Below are 12,907 nucleotides of genomic sequence, written 5' to 3'. Positions count from 1 at the left end.
AGGTGAGAAGCACCCACCTGAGCTGCTCGAATTGCTGACCCACAGAAACAGGGGTAATGGATACTGATTGATGTTTTAAGCCACTGCATTTTGCAGTGGTTGGTTCCACAGCAATGGGTAACGAGTCCACCCTTCCGCATCAGTCTCCTCCTCCTGGCTAAACTCCCCATTTCCTTAACAGGCTACCCACCCCTGCTCCACGCAGCCCCTCAGTCTCACCCTCTTTCTTCAGTTTCCTCTCTAAGAATCACCTTTCTCTCTATTCCCGCCTTCCTCCTCCACCTGAGTAGTTTTTTCTCCTTCCTACATCCCCAGTCATTTTCCTCTCTACAATCATCATGACAACAATTACGGCTGATAGCCCTGGCTAGAGGAACGTAGTCTGATTTATGTACCCTAATAGACTGGGAAGTTTTTGGTTTGGGTTTGAGGCTGCTGTCCTCTCCTTTGCCCCATCTTCCTAAAGCATAGAAAGAAAGAAAATCTCCCACACCCCCTTCCTGTGAAGTCCAGACAGCTTGAAAAGCCCTGTGAATTCTGATTTTTCACAGGGCTTTTGCAGTGGCAGAGGGGGCTGGGGAGCGTAAGCCACGATCGTCATGGCAACACACTCCCTGGTGGGTCCTGGGCTGCACTCCCAGGCGGGGGGAGCTGCTCCCCAGTGTGTGTCGCTCACAGGGTGGGCATCAGAAGGCAAGTGTGCCCAGGGAACAGAGGGGGCTGGGGCAGCGAGGCCTAGCAGGTGTCCCATCTCGCAAGGCAGGCAGACAGGTGGGCAAAGCCAGCGAGTCTGGCACTAGAGAATTCGTAAGCTCGACCCAGGGCCTGACAAGAGCCACCCACATGGGCAGATCTTTACTCTCCCGCACTATTTTTACTCCCTGGTGATGTGATCCATTCTGGGCTGCAGGTGACACCTGCCTCCTGAAATGGAGGTCAGCAAACTCCATCGCTCACGATGTCAGTGGTTCCCAAACTTGGCTGCACACTGACATCACTCGGAGATCTTTACAAAACGCTGAGCCTGGCTCCCACTCCCAGGCATTCTGATGTAACAGGAGTCCAACCTGGCCATCAGGATTTTTAAAATCTGCAGGTGATCCTAATGTGTAGCAAAGGGCGGGAAGCAGTGCACTATGTCAAGGGTCTCGGCCAGGGCTGTGCGTGAGAACTGCCCGGGGAACTGAAGAATGCATGCACCCAGACCTCCTCAACCCAAACCTCCCAAGTTGGTCCCAGGTGTCTGAATTTGTCACAAGCGCCCAACAAGTCTGGTGAGCTGCTGGAGTTTCATATCAGGAATCCAGCATCGCATAAGGCAACGTTTTGTAGAGTGAATGGCCAATAAGAAGGCTTCCACAGGCCTCACTTTACCTCTTGGGAGTAGATTTGGATGGGGATGTTGCACTGAAACTATGAAGTTAAAGTTGTTGTTGTATAAGCAAAAAAATGACCTGGCATTGCTGTTTTTGTATGGCGCAATCTAATACCCACTCATTAGGACACTTGGGGAATATAAATTGAGGACTGACCAACTTCCAGCCAAAGAGTATAGTGTGCTGAGAACCAATACTTTTTACAGTTCAGTGATAGAGAAATTAAGGCCACACATTGTACCTTAAGTCTTAATGACACAAAGGCATCATAGTTCACAACAGTTTACATCTGTATAATGAGGACATCACTGTCACCGCTTAGGGGGTGGAATATCTCCAAATAGTTTTAAATTTTCTTCTTTACTTCATGTGGGATTTCAAAGTAAAATGCCCTTAACCAAGGAACCTAATGAATAGAGAGACTTAAACTCAGTTCCATCAAACGTATTTTGCTGAATAAATTACTCCATGAGATTTCCATTGCTGCTGCAAAATATTCCTGCAGTCGTTGAAAGTGACCATATACAGGTCTAGGTGCCAGAAGCCTGAAATGAGTCTCATATCAAGATGGGCGCAGGACTGGGCTCCTTCTAGGGGAGAATCTGTTTTCTTCCCAATTCCAGTTTGCATTACTGACCACCTGTATTCCTTGACTCAGGGCCGTTCCTCCTTCATCAAAACCAATAGTGTAGCCCTAGCTGGTTTGGCTCAGTGGATTGAGCGTCAGCCTGTGGACCGAAGGGTCCCAGATTCAATTCCAGTCAAGGGCACATGCCTGGGTTTCCCACTTGCTCCAACGTGCAGGAAGCAACCAATCAATAATTCCCTCTCATCATTGATGTTTCTATCTCTCTCTTCCTCTCCCTTCCTCTCTGAAATCAATAAAAATATATTTTTAAAAAAAGAGACTCGCCCTAACTGGTTTGGCTCAGTGGATAGAGCATCAGCCTGAGGACTCAAGGGTCCCAGGTTCGATTCCAGTCAAGGGCATGTACCTTGGTTGCAGGCACATCCCCAGTGGGGAGTGTGCAGGAGGCAGCTGATCGATGTTTCTCTCTCATCGATGTTTCTAACTCTCTATCCCTCTCCCTTCCTCTCTGTAAAAAATCAATAAAATATTTTTAAAAAAAAGAGACTCCAAAGAGCTCCCTGTCCCTTCTGCCATGTGAAAACAGAGAGAAGGCAGCTATCTATGATCCCGGAAGCGGGTCCTCACCAGACCCCAAATCTGCTAACACCTTGATCTTGACCTTAACCTCCAGAACTGTGAGAAATAAATTTGTTTCTAATCCACCCAGTCTATAGGTCACTCTGCTGTGGCAGTGGAATGGACTAAGACAAAGATCATTCTCATTCTAAAAAGTGCTACACAGCCCTAGCTGGCTTGGCTCAGTGGATAGAGCGTCAGCCTGCGGACTGAAGGGTCCCAGGTTCGATTCCGGCCAAGGGCACATGCCTGGGTTGTGGGCTTGATCCCCAGTAGCGGGTGTGCAGGAGGCAGCCGATCAATGATTCTCTCTCATCATTGATATTTCTCTCTCTCCCTCTCCCTTTCTCTCTGAAATCAATAAAGAAATATATTTAAAAAATAATTTTTAAAAAAAGTGCTACGCAGTGCCTTGATTTTTAAAGTGGAAAAACTCAGGGTCATTGCCATGCTTTGTAATACGTTATGTTTGAGAATGTTTTATAGTTCACTAGCCACCTTCTGATGCATCTCCTACTTTGGTTTTTCCGACGGGCCTTAAAGGATTAGTAGAGCAGACAGCTGTGTTCCTGCTGCACAGACCAGGAACCGGGGCCCTCCGTGGGAAGCACCGAGTCCATGGCAGCATCCACACCTCCTGTTCTTGAAGCTTAATTCAACTCTACTTACTCAACTGTCTGCGCTGTCTACACCCTGCTCTGTATGTTAATGACCACTCATTACCAATACCTTAGGGGCGCTCAGGTGTGCAAAATGGCTCTGGGCTAAGCCACTTTTTCCTTTCTGGAGTCTTTTTTAGTGATTCTCCCTGATCCCTCCCCCCTTCCCCTCCAAACCCAATGACAAATTGTCGTCTGGCACTTCCTCCTGAGGTCCAGATACCTTGTTCCACATGCCACGAACTGAAAAACTAGATGGGGAAATTAGTCTTTTAGAATTTGCACACTGTGAGTGAACAGTCTCCAACGGATTCTGCGGGCCTTTCCTGAGAGCTAGGGATGCAGAGGAGGCTCAGGTGCAGGCACTTCCTTTTTTATTACAGGGAAATCTCGAACTGTTAAAAATAAGAGGCCTTTCAAAGTGAGAGGTCACAAGCATTCATTTGAAATCAAAGAATAGCTATTCAGGCAGAAGCCCAAGTAATGTTCTGATTAGGAGACAAAGGCCAGGGGCATTAGTGAGAAAGGGGAGGCCGACAAGGGCATCAATAGAAGGAAGGCATTTCTTTAGGCGCAGGTAACATAGGATGCCAATTCCAAGGAATGTTTTTAATTCTCAGTCCGGCAGGCATACTATCTGCTTTCTTGTTCTCTTCGCAGACAGTTCTTTGGGCCCAGCGTGGCTTTAGGCCCAGTCAGAGGTGATCGGACCGCTTTGGCATCCAAACATTTGAGGCATAAGACGAGCAAGGCAGTTCCTCTGAGATGGCAGCTACGGCTCCATTTTAAATGGCTGCGTTGATTTGTTTATTCGGACAAACCCTACTTAAACAGCAGAGAGAATGGTACTATGAACCTTCCTTATGAGTTGGGCAACTTCAACAACGAACAACATGGTACACATTTCTTGCTTCGCTTGTTCACAATTTCCATTGGTGAACTCTAGATTCCTGAAGCACCTGGGTACTCCTGTACCACTGTGGCCAAGTGTGGGTACCCAGCGAGGACCCCTGGCATGAGATGCATGCTGTCATGGGCGGCTTGCTCCAAAGGCCCGTCTCCAGGAGGCCCCAATCCCCACGAAGTAGTTCACGCTTCCCAGGCCTGACCTTGTGGTGACTACGGGGAGGGAGCCTCGCGGGCCTGACAGGCCGTCCTGCTGGGCAGGTGGCGGAATGTAAGCCTGCCCGGGTCAGCTTCCTCACGGGTGTGCGACTTCCTCACCCTAGTTGCATGGGAGGCTCAGGAAGGAATTTTTATTGGTCTGGAGAGCAAACAGGCGTTACTTCTACCTCCCTATGATCCCAGCCCTGGAAGTTTCCACAGCCCACTCTCTCTGGCTTCTCAAATACCCAGAGTGAGTTCTCTTCTGGTCTGGACTCAGCCTTGTGCACGTGGGATAGGCGGGGCCCTTTGACCAAGAACGTTGCCCCAGGTGGCCTCCCGTGGTCCTCCCAGGGTCTTATGGGGCAGGGATCACGGATTCTATTCTGCCGATGAGGAGGTGGAGACTTAGAGAGGTGAAGCCACATGTGCCAGGCGTGTGATTAGTAAGCAAAAAAGTGGGGACTCCAATAAGCCTTCATTAATGAGCAGAGAGCTAATTATAGTCATTGAAGAGACTGTTCCTTTTCTGTTGTGATTAATTCTGAATTTATTTTTAGTCTTTAGAAGAATGGAGACTGGTGAGGTTTTGTTCCGAGGGAGGAACGTGCCATCCCTGGCAGTTTTCCGTGGCCGGGCCCCCTCTCCCAGGAGAAAACAGGCAACGGCAGCCATTCATCCAGTGCGCCCCTCTCTTAGCTCAAGGGCCCCGGGGATTTGTGTCAACCTGAGCTACTTGGAGTGAACCCTGGAGAAGCATTTTCACACCTGGATGAGAGGAGCACCACCCACACATGCAAACCCTGCTTCAGCCACATTATTGGGGGAAGAAGTTAGGGCCTGGCTTATCTTTGGGGTAAAAAAAGCAGGAGGGGATGCTAATCAAAAGGCAGTCCTGGGTATGTGTATGTGTGAGTGTGTGTGTGTATGTGTGAGAGTGTGAGAGAATGTGCGAATGCATGTATGTGAGTGGGAATGAGGGTGTGTGAGAGTGTGTGTCTGAGTATGTGAGTGAGAGAGTATATGAATGTGTGGTGTGTGAGTGTGTATGTGAATGTGTGTGTATGTGTGAGTGTGTGAGAGTATGTGAATGTGTGTGAATGTGTGAATGTGTGAATGTATGTGAGAGTGTGTGAGTGTGTGTGAGTGTGAACCTCAATGAGGGCAGAACCTGGGACAGTGGTTCTCAATCTTCCTAATGCCGCGACCCTTTAATACAGCTCCTCATGTTGTGGTGACCCCCAACCATAAAATTATTTTCGTTGCTACTTCATAACTGTAATTTTGCTACTGTTATGAATCGTAATGTAAATATCTGATATGCAGGATGTATTTTCATTGTTACAAATTGAACATAATTAAAGCATAGTGATTAATCACAAAAACAATATGTAATTATATATGTGTTTTCCGATGGTCTTAAGCTATAGGTCAGTGATGGCGAACCTTTTGAGCTCGGCGTGTCAGCATTTTGAAAAACCCTAACTTAACTCTGGTGCCGTGTCACATATAGAAATTTTTTGATATTTGCAACCATAGTAAAACAAAGACTTATATTTTTGATATTTATTTTATATATTTAAATGCCATTTAGCAAAGAAAAATCAACCAAAAAAATGAGTTCGTGTGTCATAGGTTCACCATCACTGTGACCTAAACCCCTTCGACTATTCCCTGAGCTTCCGGAGAGCCCAGCCCAGTGGGCGGGTTTCCCAGGCTTTAGATATGTTAATAGTGGCCTTGGAGTTGGAGGTGGGTCCTGGCCCTGGAGGCTCCTGGTCTCTTTAATGTGTCTTTGCATCTCTCTGCTTGGCTCCTCGGTGCATATTTTGTTATTTACTCCCGAAGGACAATCTCATTTCCATACTTCTCTGCTGCGGCTGGGGACTGGTGGGGAGGAGGCAAAAACTCCTTTTGCCAGCAAGACCAATGAAAAGCCGAATTTTGGTTTCAATGTTGTTTTTGGTCCCACAACTAATTTCATTTCTCCAAGGCCTTCCTTCCTTTCTCTTCTATCCTCTTCTTTCTCCTTTTGTCCCTCCATGTTCCTTTTGCAAATGAAGTCTCTAGTTCTCACCAGGGAAGCAGGGTTGGGCTGGGGTCTCCTCTGGCTGGACAGTGGGTGTGTGAGGGGCCCCAGGGATGGGGGGAGGGGGAGGGAAGTGGGGGAAAAATGGGCTTGCCTTTCTCTTTCTTCCTCCCTCCCTGCTCTCTTGCCCCAGCCTCTCTCTCTTCTATCCCATCTCTTTTTCTTCTTCTATATTCTGTCTGTCCTATTCCCCACAGTTCTTTCCTCTCCTCATTTATCTATTAGGGCTCTACCCACCACTCCCCTGCCATCTTTTCACATGGGGGTTGCCTGGCCCAATAGGATGCAAATGCAAACCCTACGTGTAAAATACGATTCTCTGATGGTCCAATCAATTTCTGAAAACATGACAACCTTGGTGTTTAGGGTGGTCTGCTCTGGAATGGTGGTTCTAGTGTGGTGTGAGGACTCCAGCAGAACAGCCTAGGGGTTTTGTAAAAAACACAGATTCCTGGGCCCCACCCCAGACCCACTAAATCAGAATCTCTGGAAGTGAGGCCCAGGTCTAGGCATCGTGTTCCACATGCTCCTCAGGTGGTTCTCATACTCGTGGCAATTCCAGAAACTTTATTTAGCGGGACCTCTGGCTCAGAGACAACCGGGCAGGGGTGGACTGAGGGCGGCCGGGTTTCTCCAAGACTCCAAGGGGAGAACTGAATCCATTTATCTTCTCCAAAGTCATGATTCCAAAATGCTTGTTTTCTGTCCACTAACTTTCTTTTCCTTCCCACTTTTTCTTAAAAAAAAAACAACAAAAAACTTTTTATTAATTTCAGAGAGGAAGGGAGAGATAGAAATATCAATGACGAGAGGGAATCATTGATCGGCTGCCTCTTGCACACTCTCTAGTGGGGATGGAGCCACAACCCAGGCATGTGCCCTGACTGGGAATCGAACTGTGACCTCCTGGTTCATAGGTCGACATTTTCCCACTGAGCCACGCTGGCCAGACTCTGTTTTTTTGAAGCTGACTCCCAAGATCACTAGTCCCAAGGAGTGCACACAACATCTGCTACAGGGAGGGAAGAAAATTTCCATTTTCTATTTGCATACAATATATATTTTAATATAATTTTTAAAATTCTAACTGTGTGTCTTATAAGATACATACTAGTTTAGTGGTTCACATACTTAATTGATAAATAATAGAAATACATATACGTGGGAGTTTTACTGATAGAGGTACACAGTCAAAAAGATTAGAGAGCATGGGTAGAATCTAGATTATATGTTCTTTGAGGTCAGGATTATTTTCTGTACAAACTATCCTATATAACAGTGATGGCGAACCTATCTCAGACACGCGAACTCATTTTTTGGTTGATTTTTCTTTGTTAAATGGCATTTAAATATATAAAATAAATATCAAAAATATAAATCTTTGTTTTACTATGGTTGCAAATATCAAAAAATTTCAATATGTGACACGACACCAGAGTTAAGTTAGGGTTTTTCAAAATGCTGACACGCCGAGCTCAAAAGGTTCGCCATCACTGCTATATAATAAAAGCCTAATATGCTAAGTCTCCAATTGTTCATTCAACCGTTCAACCAGTTGCTATGATGCACACTGACCACCAGGGGGCAGACACTCCAAACGGTAGGTTAGCTTGCTGCTGGGGTCTGGCTGATCAGGATGGTGTGAGACGGGCTGGGAATGCCCTGGACGAATCTGTGCACCAGGCTGGTTTTGGCTCGATCCCTGCTGGCCAGCCCGAGGGACCCCACCGGTGCATGAATCCATGCATGAGGCCTCTAGTTAAAATACAGCATCCATACAGAAAAGTGTACAAATAAGTACACAGCCTGGAGGATAGTCTTGTGCTACTAGCACCGGAATCAAGAAGTAGCTTATTACCAGCCTCCCAGATACCCCGAAATGACCTCGCCACCCTTTCCAAAATAACCACTTGCCCAAGTTCTAGGAATTTCATGTCAGTGGAACCATGCTATATGTGCTTTAGTATTTGGCTTCTTTTGCTCAACATTACAAATGTGGAATTCACTTATATGTAGCAATAGTTTTCTCATTCTCATCCTTTTCCATGGATAAATGTCATCATGTATCTACTCTCACAGCGACGGGCCTTGGGCTGTTTTCGGTTTGGGGCTATTATGAATAGTGCTGCTGTGAACATTGTATGTGTCTTCCAGTGAACATGTGGACACACCTCAGTGAAGCCATAGCTCGGAGGGGATTGCTGAGTCATAGAGATGTTGTGTTCAGCTTTGCTAGATACAGCGTTTTCCAAAGGGCTCCCACCGGCAGGGTGTGAGCGCTCCAAGTGCATCCCCCCATCCCCGCTCGCTAATATGTGGTATTTTCCATTTTGCTTTTAGGCTTACCACCTGGTGAGTGTATATTGTTACCTCCTTATGATTTTGATTGCTTTTTTTGATGATTAATGAAGTTAATCTTTTCATTTATTGGCCATTTGGATGTCTTCTTTTGTGAAATGCCTGTTCAAGTCTTTTGCCCTTTTTCTTTTAAGCCATCCATCTTTTTCTCATGGATCATAGAAATTCTTTAGCCCTGGCCAGGTAGCTCAGTTGGTTGGAGCATCGTTCCAATACGCCAAAGTTGTGGGTTCGATCCCTGGTCAGGCCACATACAAGCAACCAATGAGTTCATGGATAAGTGGAACAACAAATAGATGTCTCTCTCTGTTTCTCTCTCCACTCCCCCCTCTCTCTCAAACTCAATACATAAAATTAAAAAAGAGAGAAATTCTTTATATATGCTGTCATTTTTCTCTCTCTGTCTCCAGGCCCAGCACATTGTCTATTTTATAGCATGTGCTTATGGCTCTTCAGGTTGTTGTAGAATGAACTAGCACACATGGTAGGGAAAACTACTCTTGTTGAATGAATGAGGCCTTTATATTTTTTTGTTTATTTTTTGGTTTATGTTAACAGCTTAATTGAAGTATAATTTACATACCAAAAATTTACTTGTTTTAAGTGTACAATTCAATGATTTCCTGAGTTGTGCAAGCATTACCACAATCCAATTTTAGAACATTGTCAGCACCCCTGAAAGAAAGCTTATGTACGCTCTATTACCAGCTCTAGCCCCAGGCAATTGCTAATTTATTTACTGTCTCTTTTAGATTTGCCTTTTCTGGACATTTCATATAAATGCAATCATACAGTACACGTAGGCTTTGGTGCCTGGTCTTTCGCTTAGTGCAACGTCTTTGAAGTTCATCCATGTTGTAGCATGTGTCAGTGCTTCACTCCTCTTCATGGCCCAGTGAATGTTCCATTGCGTGGGCATCGTACATCTTGTCTCTGTGTTCATCAACTGATGGACATTTGGATTATTTCCACTTTTTGGCTATTGTAAATAGTGCTGCTTCGAACATTCCCTACACTTTTGTGTGTGTGTGTGTGACCATTTGTTTTAATTTCTCTTAGGTAGATACCTAGGGGGGGAATTGCTGGGTCATGTGGCAAATTTATGTTCAACGTTTTAAGAAATGGAAACCCTCATATTTCTCTGCCATTCAGAGGCTGATGATGGAAAGGCATATGAAGCTGTCTTGGCTAGAGAAGAAACATCTGCCAGCATCTGGATGTTAAATGCACAGTGTTGAGAGAAAGCTAAGAAAGAGACTAAAGCCTGCTCTGAGGTGTTTACAGTCTAATCTGGATGTTCTAACATATGTGTTTATAGACGAACTTGGCAATATGGAAAACTGGAATATGAACAGGGGTCCAGATAATCTATGCAAAACGAAGGCTGGAAGTACTGAGCGCCCACTCTTTACGGGGCTCAATGCTAAGCTTTCAGAGGGATAGATGGAGGTTTAAAACAAACATGCTATTCCTCCCCTGAGTTACTACGAGTCTAATCAGTAAAATAAGGCTTAGTTATCAAAACATTAAATAATTAAAAATTCAAATAAAAATAAAAGTTCAAGATAGTAATAGAAGATCGGGGAGGAAGAAGGCAAAGGGGAAAACAGATAAAGGAGAAACTCATCTTTCCTTCAAAATCTTGCAAGAAAACGGAAACCCAGAGTGTGTTGCTTTAACATTTTTGGCATTCCAAAGACGTAAGAGTTCTCACTTCCATTGTTGCCCTGGAAAAAGAAGCGTTGATAATAAATAACCAGGGCCAATGGACTAGATAGATAATAATAATGGCTAATAGTTGAGTACTTAATGTACCTGGTATTGCTCTAGTTTACATTTTTACTCAATGAATCCTCTTAATAACTCTATGATATAAATATTACTATTATTTTCTTCTCATAATGAGAAAAAGGAAGCTCAGACAGGTTAAGTAAATTGCCCAAGAGCACATAGCTAGAATTGAGGTTTGGATGCAGGGGGTGCAGAGCCTACACATTTAACCATCTCAAGTCCCATATTCCAGCTATTGGATTCAGTCTCAATCACAGATGGGGAAATAGACCCGAAGGCCTTAGGGATTTGTCAGAGGGCATGTCATTGATTAGATCAGGCCAGAAGTTTCACTCACTGACAGTCCAGTTTCACTTCTATCAAGAGTGCAGTATCACCAGAGAGCCCTTTCTTTTTTCTTTCAAAACAGTTAACTTTTTTTTTTTGAGAGAGAGAGAGAGAGAGAGAGCGCGAGTGAGCTCACGAGTGAGCTCATGCTCGGCTGTGACCAGGAATTGAACCCGAGACCTCCCAGTGCACAAGATGACATTCTAACCAACCGAGCCACACTGGCCAGGGCGGAGAGCCCCTTTTTAAGATACTAGTTGTGGATGGGCTACAAGGACAGTGCCCTGGCTCTGGCAAGATGGACTTGAGAAAGCAGCCCTTGATGTACAATAAGCCAGCCCTGAGTTCAAAGCCTGGTTCGACTGTGGACCAGCCGTCTGAGGGTGGCCAAGTCAGACCCTCAGAGCCCAGTTTCTCTACCTGTAAACTGGGGGCAGTGACCACACCAACTCACATGATTACAGAAACGAAATGAAAGAACTGGAAGACATGGACAGCCATGACCAGTGTTGGTGCTGCAGAACTGCTTGGGTGGGTGATTTAGCGCTGAAGCATCAGGAAGGCTGAATAGGCTGACATTTCTCAAGTCCAAACTGGATCACAGGTTACTCATGAGCCCATGGCGGATTCTGGGTGGAAGGCAGGCTCTGGACCACTCTCCTAACTTGAGCTGGGCCCTGGCAGCAGATGGGAAACCGGAGGTCAGCCTGCTAACAGTCACATATTCCCCTGATACTGGGCATTTCAAACACTCGAATAGGTCGGTTACTTTTAGTGACTGTTTTCTATAACACATTTTGCAGCTCAGCATTTAAGGAACTCTTAATGGTGGCTGTGGTCAAGGTTTGTTTCTCGTGTTTCTAAGCCCAGCAAGGGTTTGTGAATTTGCAATCGATGGAGTATTATAAACAATCTGCACTTGTCAACTTTCCCGTGGCCCGAGGTCAGACTGGGGTTGCTCAGGTGAGAGGCTTCAATGCAGAATATGGCTCAATAGTGATTCTCAAAGCTGGGGTGGGCCTGGACATCAGCATATTTTAAAGTTACTCAGGTAATTCTAATGTGCAGCCAGGACTGAGAACCACTGACTCCAAGCATAGAAAGATGTGAAAGATCTTAAGGCTCTTATAACCTAGACTGATTTTGTAAAGTATATCTAGGCAAACATAGTGAGAGATAAGGCCAGGGAAGGTATTGTGGAGGGCCTGCCACACACAGGTTGAGAAGTCACTACTTCATTTAATAGGCAATAGGGAGCCATGGAAGGTTACTGAGCAAGATGTAAGGGTGGGCAGTTAGAAGTATACAGAGAAGGTCCAGCTATTTATAGTTTAGAAAATGCTCTTTAAGTTTTTCTATGAAGTAGGCTAACAAAGAAGCCCAGCTTTCTTTTACTGCTATACTCTCAGTTTAAGGTCAACTTCCTTCAGCTCCCATATTCACTGGTCTTGGTCGGTATCTGGAACATTTGGAGGAATGTGGCAGCCTCCCACGAATGTTTGCTGACTGAGTAAATGAGTGTGGCCCATCTCCGTATCAGGAGAACTGGTACCCTGGACTAGCCCCTTTGCATGCAAAGCGGTGAGGGCCCATCCTCTTACCCTTCCCTTCATTTATCCCCAAGGGTCTGCTTCTAATTCTACCAATTCCAATTCGTCCCCTCCCAGTGGTGCCTCCTGGTAATACGCTGCCACCCGGCAGGCCTCCGGCTCTGGCACCGCCTTCAAACCTGTCTTTCACCCATTGTTCAGTGTCCAACGAGTCAAGTTCAATCCCAGGTTCAGCCACCACGGTGATGGCCACAAACACATTCCCCTACGGGCACCTGGGAGGGGGCGCCCACGGACACCCACCACCATACCTAGAAAACAGGCACAGAGGGGCGTTTCTATTCCAGTGGCCCTAGGTGTTGGGGGTGTGAATGAGAAGACCCCTCCCCAGTGACCAGCCCCCTTGGCGAGCGAGCGCCCAGCCCTCAGCGGGCGTGGCCGCTCTG

The sequence above is a fragment of the Myotis brandtii genome, unplaced genomic scaffold (genome assembly GCF_000412655.1).
Source record: "Myotis brandtii unplaced genomic scaffold, ASM41265v1 scaffold573, whole genome shotgun sequence".
Taxonomy (NCBI): Eukaryota; Metazoa; Chordata; class Mammalia; order Chiroptera; family Vespertilionidae; genus Myotis; species Myotis brandtii.
The sequence above is the reverse complement of the archived record's forward strand: the minus strand, read 5'-3'. Positions refer to the sequence as shown.